Raw genomic sequence first — 16,214 nt, forward strand, 5'->3', positions numbered from 1 at the left:
TTCGCCTGTCACCGTGGGATGTTGACTCCGTTTAATCTATGATATAAATCAATCAATATAATTTATCAAAACAAGGTTTGTAACATAACATTCTGAATTACATTGCTTTTACCTGAATGCACGTTTTTAGCTGGGATATTGGGGCTGTTTGTTTTCAAATGAGAAGTGGGGGAAATATACAGCCCTTAAAATTTTACAGTTAAGTATAGGCTTAAAGTGTGGCTGCAGTGAATTTTTCTAAAATGCAATTTTTCTTCAACTTTATATTTTGCTTCAATGTATGAAAACCCTCCACTTCCAATTTGTTTCAATGCATTAAAAAATGCATGTTTTTAAATAAAATTATCCACACTTTCCCAGACAACTGAGGCCATTCAGGGGAAGACATGGTTCAGTGCGTAGTTGTTTCTGTTCAAATTGGAAACCCAAAATTTCTGGAAAGGGATTGATGCTTTCCTATTGCTGTGCACATCAACAACGAAGAATCAGCAAAGAAGAAAAACTGAGTCCAGAAAAATCAACAAAAATGCAGCCCTTTTTGTTTACAAATCAATGTAACCTCGAGGCTTTTTCTGAGATGACATCACAGTTTTGTTCATCAAGAATGTAGAAATTACTCGTGGAAAATAAGGTTAACTGAGACACACGTGCACTAGATTTGAAGGCTTGTATTAAACAGAATTGGTTGCAGCTGCCCTTCAATATATAAGACCCCCTTAAGACGACCAATAAGTGAAAAACTGTTCTTGCGCTGACCAATTCAGTAAAACCTGGACTTATATTGGCTAAGACCAGCTTGTATTAATTGAAACACAAGGCAATTTGTATTGAACATTGAAACTCTTGAATAGATGACTGTTAGTATGTTGGGTTGTTTGTTTACAAAAGAGGGGTGGAGATCAATACACTCCCTTTCAAAAGTTCAGAGTTTAGTGGGCTTCATGTATAAGCCCCCTTAAGACGACCAATCAGTGAAAAGCTGTTCTTGGGCTGACCAACTGAGTAAAACCCGGACTTACGTTGACCAAGACAGCCTGTATTGAAATACAAAGCAGTTTCTAGTTGCTGCAAAAGATAATTATTCAGTGGCATTGCCAGCTTCTTATGGGGTGGGGGGGTGGGGGAAAATGGGCGCAATATCGGCGATCCATGGCCAGTTTAGCTCCGTGACCTTACCCGTGGTTTGCCCCCCTATCTCTGTCGGTGCAAGAATCTTGCTTAACAGGCGAATGCAATGCCACTTAAAACCCGTCAATTACAGACTGCATGGTGACATTGTGAAAAATTTCGAAGCGGATAACCATCAGTTCCCAGGTGGCAGGCCATTCTCGCCCAATAGGACACGAAAAAGCCCATCCTACTAGCTCTGAGAAATGCATGTTTATTGGGGTGCTGGGGGTGTTTGTTTATTGTTCAAATAAGAGAGATGGGGATCAATACACTCCCTTTCAACATTTTAAGTTAAGTAGGCTTTATGTATAAAGCCTTTATACAGGCTTTATGTATATTTAAATTTGTATAATGTTTCTAAATACTGAATCGTACAGATCACAAAACAGTAAGAACATAACTAATATTCACATCTCTAATTGTGTTTGAAGTTGAATGGTGGTTTCCCAACAGGTAATACTTAAGTTTTTGTATACTGTAAAAAGAAGGACCATACATGTCAATAAAAAATTATGCGATTTTAAGAACATTTCGTAATACATGTATGTCCTTTTGTCAGTTGGCCTTGTTAAAAGTATCCCACTAGTACCATTGGAACACAGAATACATGAACAAACACATGAACATGCTGCATGCACAGAGTTTAGATCAGTCTGCTTCATGTTGAGAACAGGACTTATACATCGAATTGTAGCAGCGTGCATCCATTCAAATGTAGTTTTGAGACACTCAGGACCAGACTGAGGCAACCCACACTTTAGAAATAACCTCATTAAAGAGTTTCTAGGGTGAAGATTTGCTGTGGCAGGATGGTCTAATATGTATGCTCACAATGTAGCATCAGCAGCAATCAACAAGTTGTTCATCATACTCTGGAACTGGTGAAGCAAGCCTATAGATCGAGTTTGAGAAATGTTTTTGGAATACAATACTAATTTTGAACGTGTTCACAAAATTTCACAATAGTAATGAATGGGGATGGCCTATAGCAGTGTAGTGAAAACATTTAGATACATACTTCAACAGTCAAATTATGTTGGTTGGTATAACGTCTGGTTCCAACAACCTCATTTTTGAGTCTTTAGTCCTATTGGTTCTCTTATTTTACTCCCCATTCCAGTTATACTTGTATAATGTTTCCAAATACTGAAAGTATATCACTAATATTCCTAGTAGTTGTTCCAGTAGTCAAATGCTGATTTCATAACAGGGAATTATTAAGTTTTGAATACCATAAAAAGAGGGAACAAAATAAAGCAAGTGATTTCTAGAATTTCACTTAATACATCTTGTGTTATGTTGATTTGCCTAGCCGAAAGTTTCCCATGAGTGCAAGTAGCACACAAAATAGTAGTGCTTCCACATCCCATAACATGAGGCCCAAGGCTATGTGACATATGGGACACAGACACCCTACATTATTCCATGTTCTACTCACATTCATGAGATAACAAATTTATCTCTACTGAAGTGAATTTGATTTCCTGATGCACATTCAGATACACATCATGCTCATGCACAAGGTTTTTAACAGTGCAGCAGCCTGGTAAACATGTAAAATTAATAAGTAGCTGTCAAACACTGTAAGCTAAGAAACCTAAAATTTCAGCATACACACTATACAATATGCTACCAATTTGCTTAACAATAATAATCAATATTTAACTTAAGATCTTGATTTAAATTAAGATAACATATTGAGGGACCATTTCGTAAGTTATCAGATCAATGTGAAGTTATTAGACGTATGCGTTACTTTGAGAATGAAGTGCACATACAATTCCAAACAACTGTCTACAGGGAACTGGTTTGGTAACAAAAAGTTTAAGTGTTAATCAACTTTGAATAATCAAAATCTATGGTTCAATCATTATACACGACTCTCCTACATTATCTGTGATTGAAACATCATTAATTCTTATACCATCTACAGAGACACGATTAAGATGCGTGCTGAAAATATAATTAGTTGAAATTACGTGTCAGTTATGAGTCCTTTACACCGAGGTAGATTCTGTTTATAACACGATCATTCTGCCTTATCCGTGACTAAAACATATGAATTCTTACGTCATCTACATAGACTTAATTAAGATGCCTGGTTTCTGGGATGGCCTTGATGCATTAATGAATGCCTTGTGCCATGAAAAGTTTAGGTTTTTAAGGCCAAAGTGGCCTTGCTGCTCAGATGACGAAATTCCTTCCCCGGTATTTGCAAACGGAAAAAAATGGGTTGGTCTGTGATTGCAACACACCTGGCATATTGTATTGAATAGCTCAACATGGCTGCGCAGTGGCTTTATTCACAGAGCTTCATGCCCTATAGAGATCAGAGCTTTCATCTGAAAAGAAACATTTTGGTACATCCACCTGTTTTTCAAAAGCACCCTAAAATGGTGTGTTAATATGTAAATGTGCTAATATGTAACAAAATGCTCTCTGTCCCTTCTTTCCATTTCTTGGTCTCTTTTTCTTTCTTTTCCTCTTTCGTTTGTGGGAAAATTTTGCCCTTTAATGTAAAGCAATTATGTATGTAACGTGTGCTCAGCGACTCGTGCAAAAGCCCCTTTAATGAACGCCGCTGCATCTGGGGAGAAAGCTTCTCACTCATGTAAACAAAGGGTACATCCGCCTACCGATAAGGTAGTGCCGCTCATGACACTTCTCCAGAATAACTGTAAATATAGTATGAAATGAAGACTTCCGGTCAATGTAAACAGGGCTTACTTTTGGGATATTTTAAGGGGACCAGTTTTTTACCTATTTGTAAATTGTAGAGACAACTTGCGGATTAATAAAATAACTTGGTATAAGTACATATTTGGCCGCAAGCAGAGCTCTCGCTCTCTCCGTCTTCCACGCTGCAGAGGTCGATCACAATAAATGGTTGCTGACCAGTTTGACCCTAAAATTACCTGTTTGTGAGATCAATGTGTGCGCTCTCCGCATACTGACGGTAAGCTTGTAGCTTATCCCTTCTGGTAATGAGGTTTGAGTTGAGTAAATCAATTATTAAGAAGTGTTTTTCTAGCTATTTTGATGATTGTTATTGGAACGTTCTGACATGTGTGTAACGTGCACTATGCATGCAACCAACTCATGTATTATGCATGTTCATATTTATTGCAGTACCCTGACTGTGGGTGAAGAGAGCATGCTGGCTTGGGGTGTTTCTTTTCCGTTTACTACTGTGGCTAAGCTTGGGTTTGTGTTCACTACTGTAATATCATTCTAGTTGACTGCCAATGATAGTTCCTGATATCATCCTGGGCTGGGGAACCACTAAGGAATAAAAGCCTGGTCAAGAGCATACCGTACCTGTAACCTCTTAAAATTACACAAGGAACGCAAGTGTGAACACACTGATAAAAAACTTGGCCCGCGGAAACAGCTCTCTCCAGAACCTGAACTGTTTATTCGCTACCCTTAATGATGGCAGCCCATTCCAAGTCCCAAGTCATCGGTTCGCTACAATGGATAGAGAAAATAGAAGTACACCTTATTTAGCAATACATGTACATAAACCTTAGTCAAATCCATTATGATGAAATAAAGAAACGGTTGACTACACATTCCTATGAATAAATTGACCCTTACTATGTGCCCCCATAAACTGTCGTACTGTGTAAATGCCAAATGACCACGTGACTTATGATATAAGTACATGTACATGTAAATCCGAGCAGTAGGGTGATACATGAACCCAGTAATAACGGCCCTTCATAATTTACTAGCGTTAAAACGTCCCATTATTTCTCCCAAATTAACCCCTTTTTCTCCAGATGACCCTGAAGCTTATTCTAATATCCCTTTATGACACATAATATGGGAGAATTCCTTTGTCTTACCAACTGTTGCTTTCCTGGGGGTTTACTTAATCGAAAGGAAAGATGTCGCTCATGTACGTAGCGGATCATCGAGTGGAAGAAGCGAACGGTGCATTTCACTAATCACCCGAAAGAGGGCGCTATAACAGTTTTACGCCGCTACAGTACCCCTGTGGTGTTCATCTATTTCTCGAGTGGTACACACCCTCGTCACACCGAGGAGTTCACACCCCCCTCCTTGACAGGACCCGACCCGCCCCTGTTCCATGGCACGTTGAAAACCTTTGTCTTGATCAGAGCTATCTTCTGTGGTGAAGGGATCCCTGCTGAGTCAAGGATGTGGGGGAATTTATGAAGAAATTGCTTAACTTCAACCTTGCCTGGAATTGGATGTAATAAAATAGGAAATGCAGTGTAACTCCCTTTGGCTCGGAATGTATGCCACTTTCACCTCCTTATAATACATTTACTGCTTTATGGACATGCTCAAAGTAAGCAAATGATCTACAGTGTATCTCCTCTAATAGTTTCGAGCACATAATTAGACAATATTCAAGTGTACAATTTTGGTGATTTTTTGCCCTGTGCATATGGGGAATATTCACGTATTAGAGCACTAGCTTGTCAAGTCCATCATACAAATAACAAGTAGCCCGGGTGCAGTCATCTGTTTATCTCCTATGTGCTGATCAACGTTGCATGAATGAAGAATTAAGTTAATTAAATCATTTGGAAACTACGTACATGAGAGGTCATGCATGTTAAAACCAGGGAATACAGAGTGAAAAAGCAAGTCATAAGCCTTATCCAACATGCATGTAAACATGTGCCTCATATACTGCAGACAGATACACAAAACACTCATTTTCATCTTTAGCATTTCTATCAAAATATTTGATGACAAGCGCACAGGAATAAATGTGCTCGAGACGTACTACATTTATAAACCTTCCATAATGTAGTGTACATCAGGCTAGAGCGCAGTTCAGTGACATATCAATGTTTCACAAGAATTTCAGTTTCTAAATGTAGCACTGTTTTGAAGGTGCTTTGTTTCTTCTGTACCGAACAAATAACTTAAGGTAAGACTGAAATTTTTTGTAGAACGATAGGAAAGTTACATGGATTTTTCCGAATGAATTTCATGGTTAGGGAGGTATCCTTTCATGTCCTGATTTTATCATTTAAAAACAGGGTTATGTTTTTTACAGTCTTCAAAATAACTGGAGCAAACATTTGAAAAAAGTCTATGTTTGTATTGCAAACATAGTAAATAAACTTGCCTGGCAAAGACCCTTTAGCCCCCCGTATGCGTCTTGCCCATTATCCAATCTTTGAAACCATCCCTGACACAAGCTGTGTCTCTTTCATTCCACGTAGTATAACCTCTGTGAAATAAACAAAAATTAGAATGAGCACAATCATAAATGTGTACTGTAATTTCATTTGATTTGGGATATCAATGAGTGATGAAGTGGTTAAGTTAAACTAATACATGTACATGACATTCCTGTACATGTATTTATACTGGCTAGGGGTCTCATCATAACTGGTAACTGAGTCAAAGCTTCCTATTCAGGGTGTTCAACTTCTAAAGAATTTATTGTAACCCTACTGTTCCCATCATTCACCACAACAAATATACGATTGCACTGTCAGTACATGGGTGTATTAGTTGACATTACTGGTATGTAAACAAAATCCTTACCCTTTCGAGCAAAAATTACAGGGCGTTTTGTCTTGGATTTTGAATGTCTGGGTTTTTTAACCTGTAGACAGAAATATGATTTCAGTAAGTGGAACTTGCAGTACATTGCAGTGATGCATTGAACAACTATGAACAGCAATACTGTCATGGCTTGTCAAAGATATCAAAGTTATTGTACATATACAAAGAACAATTTATTGTCACAGGTCTGTATTCTGATTTGCAGTATATAAGTTCTGGAAAAGTTTCAAAGATACAATGCAATGAAAAAATAAAGAATTAAGTGAAAATAGAGTGATGGGTTTGGGTGGTGCCTGCATGACGGGGTCTGCTGGATCTATTCTACCATTAAGTAGAATTCAAGTATAAGTCTCAGCAGTGTACTGCAACAAGAAAAACCAAAACCAAAGTTTTTGGGAGGGCAGGCTAGGGTCTGTGTGCGGGGTCTGCACAGTGGGTGGAGACCATATGGTCTGTGTTCTGCTTTAGGTGGTGTTTTACCCTCCCGATGTGTACCTCCGAAAAAAAAACACAATTAACATCAAATTGCCCGCCACAAGATACATAAATTAACATCAGCAAAACGCAAGGCAAAGGTCCTACTGCAATAGGAAACACGAAAAAGAAACATTGGGGTGATGGATGTACAAGGCCGGCCAAATCAGACCTAGGAGGCATCTGTGTGTATAAGATTTCCACAGTCACTTCAAACCCTCACACGGTCACTTAGCCATCACAGCATCACACACTATAATACTTTTAAAGATACAAAACACTGACGTTTGACCTGAAAATTTCATTTTGATTTGAGCAAAGACATAATATAAGCAGCACAAACTTCCTAAAACCTTAACATTTCTTTCCAATATATACTTAACAACCTTCTGGAAGCCGCACTGGGGTGAAATTTACCATGTTACCACATTCGGTCACAACTTTCTGCCTTAACTACGTTTAAAAATATTGGTTCGGATTGAAATGTTCTTCATACATTTTCAGCAAAAGAAAAAAATAAATTGAACCTCATCAGTTATTAATTCTAATGGGATTAGAACTTGGATATTCGTTAAAGGAAAACAATAAATCAAAAGGCCGATGACTGCTTTTTCAAGGTGGAATTAGAGACACAGCACAACGATCACTACTGCATGGATCACCCACAGATTTACAACTCCATGTTCATTCACTAGGGGCTGTGTAAATTCTGTCCTTATCAGAACCGTTGACCATGGAGGTTATTTTCTTAATGGTTGCTTTATATAAAAAATCAACAAAAGAAGTAAGAAGAGTTGGCACAACAAAAACGCAAACCGGAAAAGGTAAAAATCATGTGCATAGTGCAGGTAGTAGTGCTACACATGCCTGCGGAAACTACATGTAGCAAACGCAATATGATGGCATGCAGGCATGGATGCTAGACTACCCTGTGTTTTTTGTAACTCTAGGTCACTGCACTTGCTAAAACCTTCTAGCCACTGTACTAAATGTTAAAACCGTTTTGGTTAATTGCTAAACCCTCCCTCTTAGGTATTTTAAATCACCGTTTTAACTCTGAGACACCAATTTAGTGTAACTTCGAAAGCATCTAGGGGTGTAACTACTGTTTTAAGCGAATTTAAAACGGAGTCTGAACATTGAGACCCCATGTGCCACCCAGAGACGGATTGTAAAAACCTCTAACTTTTCTCAAGAGCTTTAATATTTCCAACATTCATGGATGAGACCCTCTACACCACTGAAGAGGAATAGAGAAATTCACCTGAAATTTGTGAATAGTATGAAATGTCTCACAACTTGAAAACTTAAGCAAAAATCAAAACCGTTAACAATGAGCTAAACTGCAAATGGTCGGCCACTGGGTGCACAAATGGTCCAACAGATTGCCAGACAGACAAAAATCGGTGTCAGTACACAACAGACTTATTTGCATTTGCTTTAATTTGCAGCTCTCAAAAATGACAAATTTTAGGTACATAGGCCTACCACTTGTACAGACGTGACATGTTTCTTGGGTGTCTTATTTTCCTGGGTCTTGCAGATAAAAATTCCACATAAACAAAGGACGAAAATGAGGGAAAACGCATATAAGATTACATCTACAATTACAATTTAAAAGTGTTCTTCGAAGCAATTAATGTAATAGGTAACACAATGCCAATCAGGGGAAGTAGCATAATAATGTATTGCAAAAAAATAGTAATTATACTTTTGATTACACACCCAAATTCACAACATGACATTAAACTCCAACTGGAAAGTTATAATGAAAAAGGTGCAACTAAAAACAAACTCTCACACTGTTCTATTTTCACCAGCCTTTAAAAAATAAACGTTCGATATATTGCTTCATATTTACTTCAATGTTCTCTTACTTCAATGTTGTTGACTGATAAAAATGTGTTCAGTTATATTCACAAATTTGAAACTCTGTGGGCAGATATCTTGTGATAAATTAGTGAAACAATTGCATACAGTTACTTATGAAAGGGTAGTTCCCATTGCTTTAAAGCAGAACACACAATAAAGAAAGGAGTGGGGGTCCCCATGGGAAATAACTCAACTTTGACAGCATAAAATGCCACACAACTGTATTGGGAATGATCAAAAGTGTAACAAAATACATTTCATCTGTTGATAGGAGTAGTTTCTGTTCTGTTGTTTATGTTATCGGTCAATTATCAATGTTTATATCTTGTGTTTGTAATAATCAAGTGTAGCAAGAGAGCAGATGACTTCACCAAAGCCAGCAGTTGTTGCTGACAAACGCAACAATCCATTCATAAGTTAACAGGCAAGCTTACACACGCTGCAAGCATCTCCTTTTATTTTCCAGGTAAATGTACACCAGCACTGAAGTTCTTTATCATGTGCTGTATGTGACATGGTCTTCAGGTCCTTATCAGTGGAACATTCATTTATCACCTTGGAGCTTTAAAAATGAAGGCGCAGAAAGACCACATACATAGGTGTTATGAATCCAACACAAACAATCAAAAACAATTGCAGTGCTGGGATTAAATTTCCCAAGAACCAGACCAGTTTTTAAAGCATATATTTCAGCCGTCATATGCTACTGCTTGTAAACACTGTAAGCCCACCTTGTTATATATTCAATACTTTGGAATACACATCAACAGTGCACATTTGCACATTTGCTTCGTCAAATGGGAAAAGCTCAAAAAACCAAAAATAGGAACAACATCAGAGCAGAAAGCACCATTCTATTAGATAGAATTTCTTTCATTGTAAGAGAAAGGTAGACCCTCTTGTCCGGACAGATTAAGCAATATATCTATTTTAAAAACATTTGTGAGCAGATTGCACTCATCAAATTAATTGAATACATGTACGGTTGTTTCCTTCGTAGGTGATGGGTAAGCTGAGACTGTGCCTCTTCACAGTAAACACAGGGCCTTTTTGGACGTGTTCTTTGATGTGTTTTAACCTATAATAAGAATAAAATTAAATACCGGTAGTGACTTTGCTGTGTGAAGTTGGTCTCTTATACCAGCACACCTGACTTTCAGTTAGTGTCTACAGAACTCCAGTACTAGAAATTTCACAATTTCATAATCAAACATCACTGTGGTGTGAAATATAGACATGCAATTTGTTCAATGAACCATGTTGCCCAGGATCGGGAACTCACTGCAACCTAGGGGTTAAATTCAGTCTCTACCTACATGTACATAAAACATAAATACATGTATTTGTCCCCCAACAAATATGGAACAATGCTGCCACTAGCCTGTTAGCTCTCTCTAGACCTGACAGTAACTCAAGCAACACTGCGTAAAAAACGTAGCATAAGTATTCATGTAGCGTAGACCTTCGTAGGTTTTTTGTTAGATCGGGCAAAACGCCAACAATCAAACGAGTGGTTCTCCAGTTGTCAGAATACCACACACTCATTTTATTCAGCCGTTCTTCTTCAACGACTTTTCCAGACTACTACATGTACAGTGTTTTCGTTATACAGCACAATTACAACCACTCAATTTTGGCAGTGGCCCAACTGAGTTTCCCAGGCGCGTCAATTCTTATTGTTTTGCACCCGGCCGCAACCGCAAAATAGGTGTCCAATTACAGGCGTGTTTCCGGAGCCACAGCACGACCCCAAAAACACAATAGAGTTCACAGAGTTCATGATTCACAGTCAATACAGGGCTCCGGCGGTGCATGCTCCGGCAGAGTCCTCAGGCACCAGAGGCGTTTGTTACATTACAATATACCAATCCAGTAAGCTTGGCCCTTAGACATGTTGACCAATCAGAGCCACATACCCAATTGCTTAATGTCATCAGTCCGCCATGATGGTTATCAACCTGCCATATGGTTAGCACTACACATGCATCAAATTGTGCAAACGTACAACACAATTCCCTCATTGATATATGATCAATGCTCACTGATATGACAGGAAAGCTGTAACTACATATTTCAATCGTGTTTAACTGATCCAGGTGAGGTGGACAGTGGCTGGACGCTAGCATCCTTGATGGCAGGACGGCGAGACCCACTGGTAGCCAAAGGGATGATGGCAGACTGGACGGGTACCACTGGAGGTATCACAGACTTCTGGCGCTGTACCGGCGGCGGGGAATGGAAATCTCTTACGATTCTCCGCTCCACACTGCCAGGTTCAAGACTCACCATGTCGATACTCCGGCCAGGGGTTCGCGGTACCAAAGGATCGGGCTGGTCCTCAATTATAACTGGCTGACTTGCCCTCTGGATGCCACCATGTACGGACTGCCAATGACGGTCCAGGTCGTGCTTCCTCACGAAGGAATGGGAGCAGTAGGGGCAGCTCAACTTGTCCTTGCGCCGATGCTGCTCATCTATGTGGCGTCGCAGGCTTGACTGAGATGAGAACTCCTTTCTGCACTCTGCGCATTGGTTGTACTTTCTGGGGCTCCTTCGGTCCATTGGGGAACGGCTTCGGTCCATACTTAGCCTGCAGTCAACAGAACAAAACGTAACAGGGAAACTGAGCATTACAAACACCAATCGCCAAATCTATCGGGAGGCCTTCGCCTCCTCTTCACGGAAACTGGTTGATCGTTACTGTTGGCACTTGGCGGAGAGGCTTGTTCCTGGTCTGATGGTGGTTCTGTAACAGACGCTGAGGGACCTGGACTGTCTGACCTGGACTGTCTGGTACTATCGTCATTTCTAGCCTCATCCGGGCTGGCTTCAACTGTCCCTTCCTCTGTGTCGGTTTTCTCGTTATGGGACTCTTGCACGTCCTGGTCGCTCATTAACAAGGACTCGTCGGATTATTGCATCGGCTCAGCGGAGGTTGAGTTTGTCTCTCGATGGAACCAGGAGTGGTCCACTTCGCCATGGAATGGTTTTAGCAAGTTTGTATGGACCACCTTCGGTTTATGCCTTGGACCCTTCTGCACCCTAACCACGACATCGCTAGGACTTCTGTGATAATGTAGGGACCATTAAACTTCGGTTGCAGTTTTGGGGACACTCCCACCCGCCGTGCGTGAACCCTCATCATGACTGCCGCACCAACGCTATAGTCCTCATTCATCACTTTATGGTCATAGTGTCGAAGTTGGTAGGACGCAGCTTTCTTGAGATGCTTCCTTGCCATCTCATGGGCCATTTTCAGCCTCTGTGCTAAGTCAGCTACATAATCTGGCGCTGCTATCGACTCCCCAGTCAAGACGGAGCCGCAAATGACGTCAATCGGGAGCTCCACTTTGCGTCCAAACACCATAAAGTTTGGTGACGTCTCTGTGCTTTCATGGGGCGATGCTCGATAGGCCATCATAATGGCGGGCACGTGGAGATACCAGTCTCTCTGGTTTTCAGACGTGTACGACGACAGCATAACTTTGAGCGTCCTATTAAACCTTTCTACTTGCCCGTCACTTGCAGGTGGTAGGGGGTTGTCCTCGTCTCGTCGATCCCAAGAAGCCGACATGTTTCCTGAAACAACTCACTTTCAAACTGCCTGCCTTGGTCGCTGTGGAGAAGCCTTGGCGTGCCAAACCGACTGATGAATTGATTGACAAGAACGTCTGCGACCACTTCTGCATTGACTAAAGCTACCGGATAGGCCTCGGTCCATTTTGTGAAATAGTCGGTAATCACAATAATGTAGCGATTACCAGCTGTAGACACGGGGAATGGGCCTGTAATGTTGATTGCCACCCTCTCCAAGGGAACCCCAAAGATCTGTTGGTTGAGTGGTGCCACTGGTGTCTTACTTGGAGCCTTTTGTTTGGCACATTCGAGGCATTCCCGAGCCCAATCTCGCACTGAGCCTCGCATCTTTGGCCAATAGAACCGGGATCTGACCTTCTCGTGTAACTTTGTGATTCCAAGGTGTCCTCCCGTGGGGGAATTATGCAGCTGGTGGAGAACTTCCCCTTGCATGGCACTGGGAACAACGAGTAGGTACCGAACCTCACTTCCAGGATCGTCCTCCCACCTGCGATACAACACCCCGTCCCTGAGATGCAACTGCTTCCAGGCTCCCCAAAGTGTTTTAAGTGCTGTCCCCTCTGATGAAACCTCCTCCCATACTGGCCGGACACCTGCCGCCTCTAGCCAATGAATCACTTTGCCCAGGACTGGGTCTTTCCTCTGTCGCTCGCGTATCTCTGTCCTCGTCACACCTTCCACCCAGTTAGCCTGCTTTGCACTAACTGCCTGACAGCTAGCTTCTTCTTCACCACACAAACCTGGGTAGTGCCGGTTGACTCCATCGGAGGCACTTGAGCCTTTATCTCATCCTCTGAGCTGTCGGCATAATGGCACTGGTTACAGGGAATCCTGGACATTGCGTCAGCGTTGGTGTGACAGCGTCCCGGACGGTGTTCAATTTCGAAATCAAACTCCGCCAATAACTGCAGCCATCTGGCCACTTGGCCAACTGGATTTCGGAACCCGAACAACCACTTGAGAGCCCCGTGGTCAGTACGCAGCTTGAACCTGCGGCCATACAAATATGGTCTGAAATATCTGACGAAATGGACGACTGCAAGCATCTGTTTTCTGGTTACACAGTAATTTCTTTCAGCTTTCGTCAGGGACCTACTGGCATAGGCAACTACCCGCCCGGCACTGTCCTGTTGTTGGGACAGTACAGCTCCTATCCCAAAGTCGCTTGCGTCAGTGTCCAAGATGAATTGGTCCACGGCCGAGGGGTAGGCCAGAATTGGCGAGGAAACAAGTCTCACTTTGAGATCTTCAAATGCTCCTTCGCATTCTTCACTCCAGTGGACACGGCCGTTCCATGCCCATTACTCCAACGCGTATTAAGTTTTTGCTACAAACAAACGTTTACTCCAATAATGAAACAAAAACCCGAATTCAACATTGCGGATATTTTACGTTGACGGGCGGTGGAAATCGAATTTTAAAGTGCATTTTTGTTATTGTGAATGCATTTTAGAAAAAAAACAATCACATTGATTGAGGCTCTCTTTTTCTGCCCATTTGTATTAAATAAACTATGATCAGAAAATATTTGGACTTGCAGTCGGTTTAAAAAGGTGTTTTTTTACTGTGCGTTAAATCTGGCGACGGCCGTAAAACAAACCATTCTAAATCGTCTCTTAAGAAAAACGACGGGTTTTCCCACAAAAAGGAATTAAATTCTTGAAAAGTTGGGTCTTGAAATTTCGAAACCCTGGGTATAAATAAAAAGACAGCGGAGAAATTTGTAGGAGATCGGTTTGAAAATGTGACTTTTCCGACGACCCCCCCATCAAACCCCGTTGAAAATGTACACGCGCCATACATGTACACTGCACACGTTCACTTACGTACACACTGTCTTGGCGCGAGATACGAACTCGACTAAATACATACATCGATGCCCGCATTCTCTATGCATTCCTTGCGTTGGTTCATATACATGCTGTGCGGGCAGGGCCAACGCTAGCAACATCGGTCACAAATGGAACTCCACGAAGGAAGATTTTCCGGCTTTTGGTAAATACTTTATTACTAAGTGAGTAACGTAAACAATGGCATATTTGCTAAAAAATTGAAGCAATGAATCAGTTAAAGTTTCATCAACAAGCACTGGAGAAGTTGTGCCGTGTGTGCACTAAATTAAATACAAATAGCACGTACATAGCAGTTGACTGTGCAAGGTACAGGAAAGAGTTGGAAAAATTGTACAGTATAATTATCTGGCTAGATGCTTCTTCAAGACATCCAAATAAACTGTGCTGGAGATGTGTTCGAAACTTGACTGACTCACTGTAAGCAACAAACTCGAGAAATCGGATATTCGCATTCATATAACCCACACGAGTGGCCAAAACATTCAAGGACTGGAGTATGCACTACATGTGAACTGTACAGTAATCTTCTGAAGGGAGGACGCCCTGCAAAGAGGAAACGCACTGGGAAGGGTCTTCCAAATGTTGAGAAAGTTAGACTGGGTACTGTCAGTGAAATCGACTACTCATTCAACATTGCTCCTCAAGATGGTGTGTACACGGTTCCCCCAATCTTGACATACTTGGTGCAGAAAAGTCAGTGGAGACTATTTTCATATGTACAATATGTCAGTGCATCCTGAGCTCCCCATCAGTGCAAACCTCCTGCGAACACAACTACTGCTCCTTGTGTTTAGAGCAATGGTTCCAATTCAATAACAACTGCACTGTTTCCTGTCCTGTATGTCAAGCAAATGTGAGTCATGACAGTGTAACGTCATCACCAAGAGTTCTGAGGCTTCAGTTGAGCACCTTGACAACAGTTTGCACAAACTGTGGGACAATAGGAAAATTGCTACAAATGACAAACCGATGTTTTTCCTGAGCTCAACAAAACACCACCATGCCACTGTGATCTGTGTTCAAAATTGTCAAATGTAATTGAGACACATACTGAGTCAAACAGCCAGAATTCAAAAACAGAGATCACAAAAGCAGCAAATATTCTCAAACAAGTTGCAGTGGAACACAGCAGAGGCAAGCCTATTCCTACAGAAATCGAAGAAGTCAGTGATCGCTGGACTTGGCTAAAGCTTAGTGCACAGAAGGGAAAAGATATTCGCCTAAAAACACCAGGCCGGGTATGTAATAGAGCCTTTTCTCTTTTGGGGGGGTGGGGGTGATTTTTAATTATTAATTTGATGTAGATTATTTCTTAAGCATAGGCTGTTTTGCCTTTGAAGCACACAAAGTAAACACTGAAATAGGATTACCGCACAGCTTTCATGTTATCAGAAATAAAGATCAAAATAAAATAATTTAAATTCAAGACTTAACAAAAAATAACAGAATGGGCAGGACAATCTTTTTTCTTCTACATCTTACGTTAACATGTTACGTACTGTACGTTAAAAAATAGTACAATATTACACAGGTATTTAGAATGATTAAGTACACTACATACATGTGCAAGCCCAAGAAACAAACTAAAGCAACATTGGTTTATCATCAGTAATGCCATATAATACTTTCTCATACGCTACAATAAATGCTAGTCTTCTGTAAATGTTATTTTTTTAACAATTCTTTAACTTT

General features: G+C 40.9%; 3 long non-coding RNA genes across 3 annotated transcripts in view; 1 reads left to right on the forward strand and 2 right to left on the reverse strand.

Moving 5' to 3' along the window:
- LOC147797781 (uncharacterized) lies at positions 1-5,175 on the reverse strand. Its single transcript, XR_015426673.1, has 3 exons — positions 5,019-5,175; positions 4,489-4,638; positions 1-3,845 (listed from the first exon to the last, which is right to left on the reverse strand). It is a non-coding gene; the product is annotated as an uncharacterized LOC147797781 (long non-coding RNA).
- LOC147797773 (uncharacterized) overlaps positions 1-16,214 on the reverse strand; it is a 461,720-nt gene that overhangs the window by 283,962 nt on the left and 161,544 nt on the right. The gene's annotated exons all lie outside the window — the stretch shown is intronic.
- The window catches only part of LOC110986752 (uncharacterized), a 152,281-nt gene that overhangs the window by 68,051 nt on the left and 68,016 nt on the right, over positions 1-16,214 (forward strand). The gene's annotated exons all lie outside the window — the stretch shown is intronic.

The sequence above is a fragment of the Acanthaster planci genome, linkage group LG10 (assembly GCF_054643075.1).
Source record: "Acanthaster planci isolate LZ-2023a linkage group LG10, COTS_SCS, whole genome shotgun sequence".
Classification (NCBI taxonomy): Eukaryota; Metazoa; Echinodermata; class Asteroidea; order Valvatida; family Acanthasteridae; genus Acanthaster; species Acanthaster planci.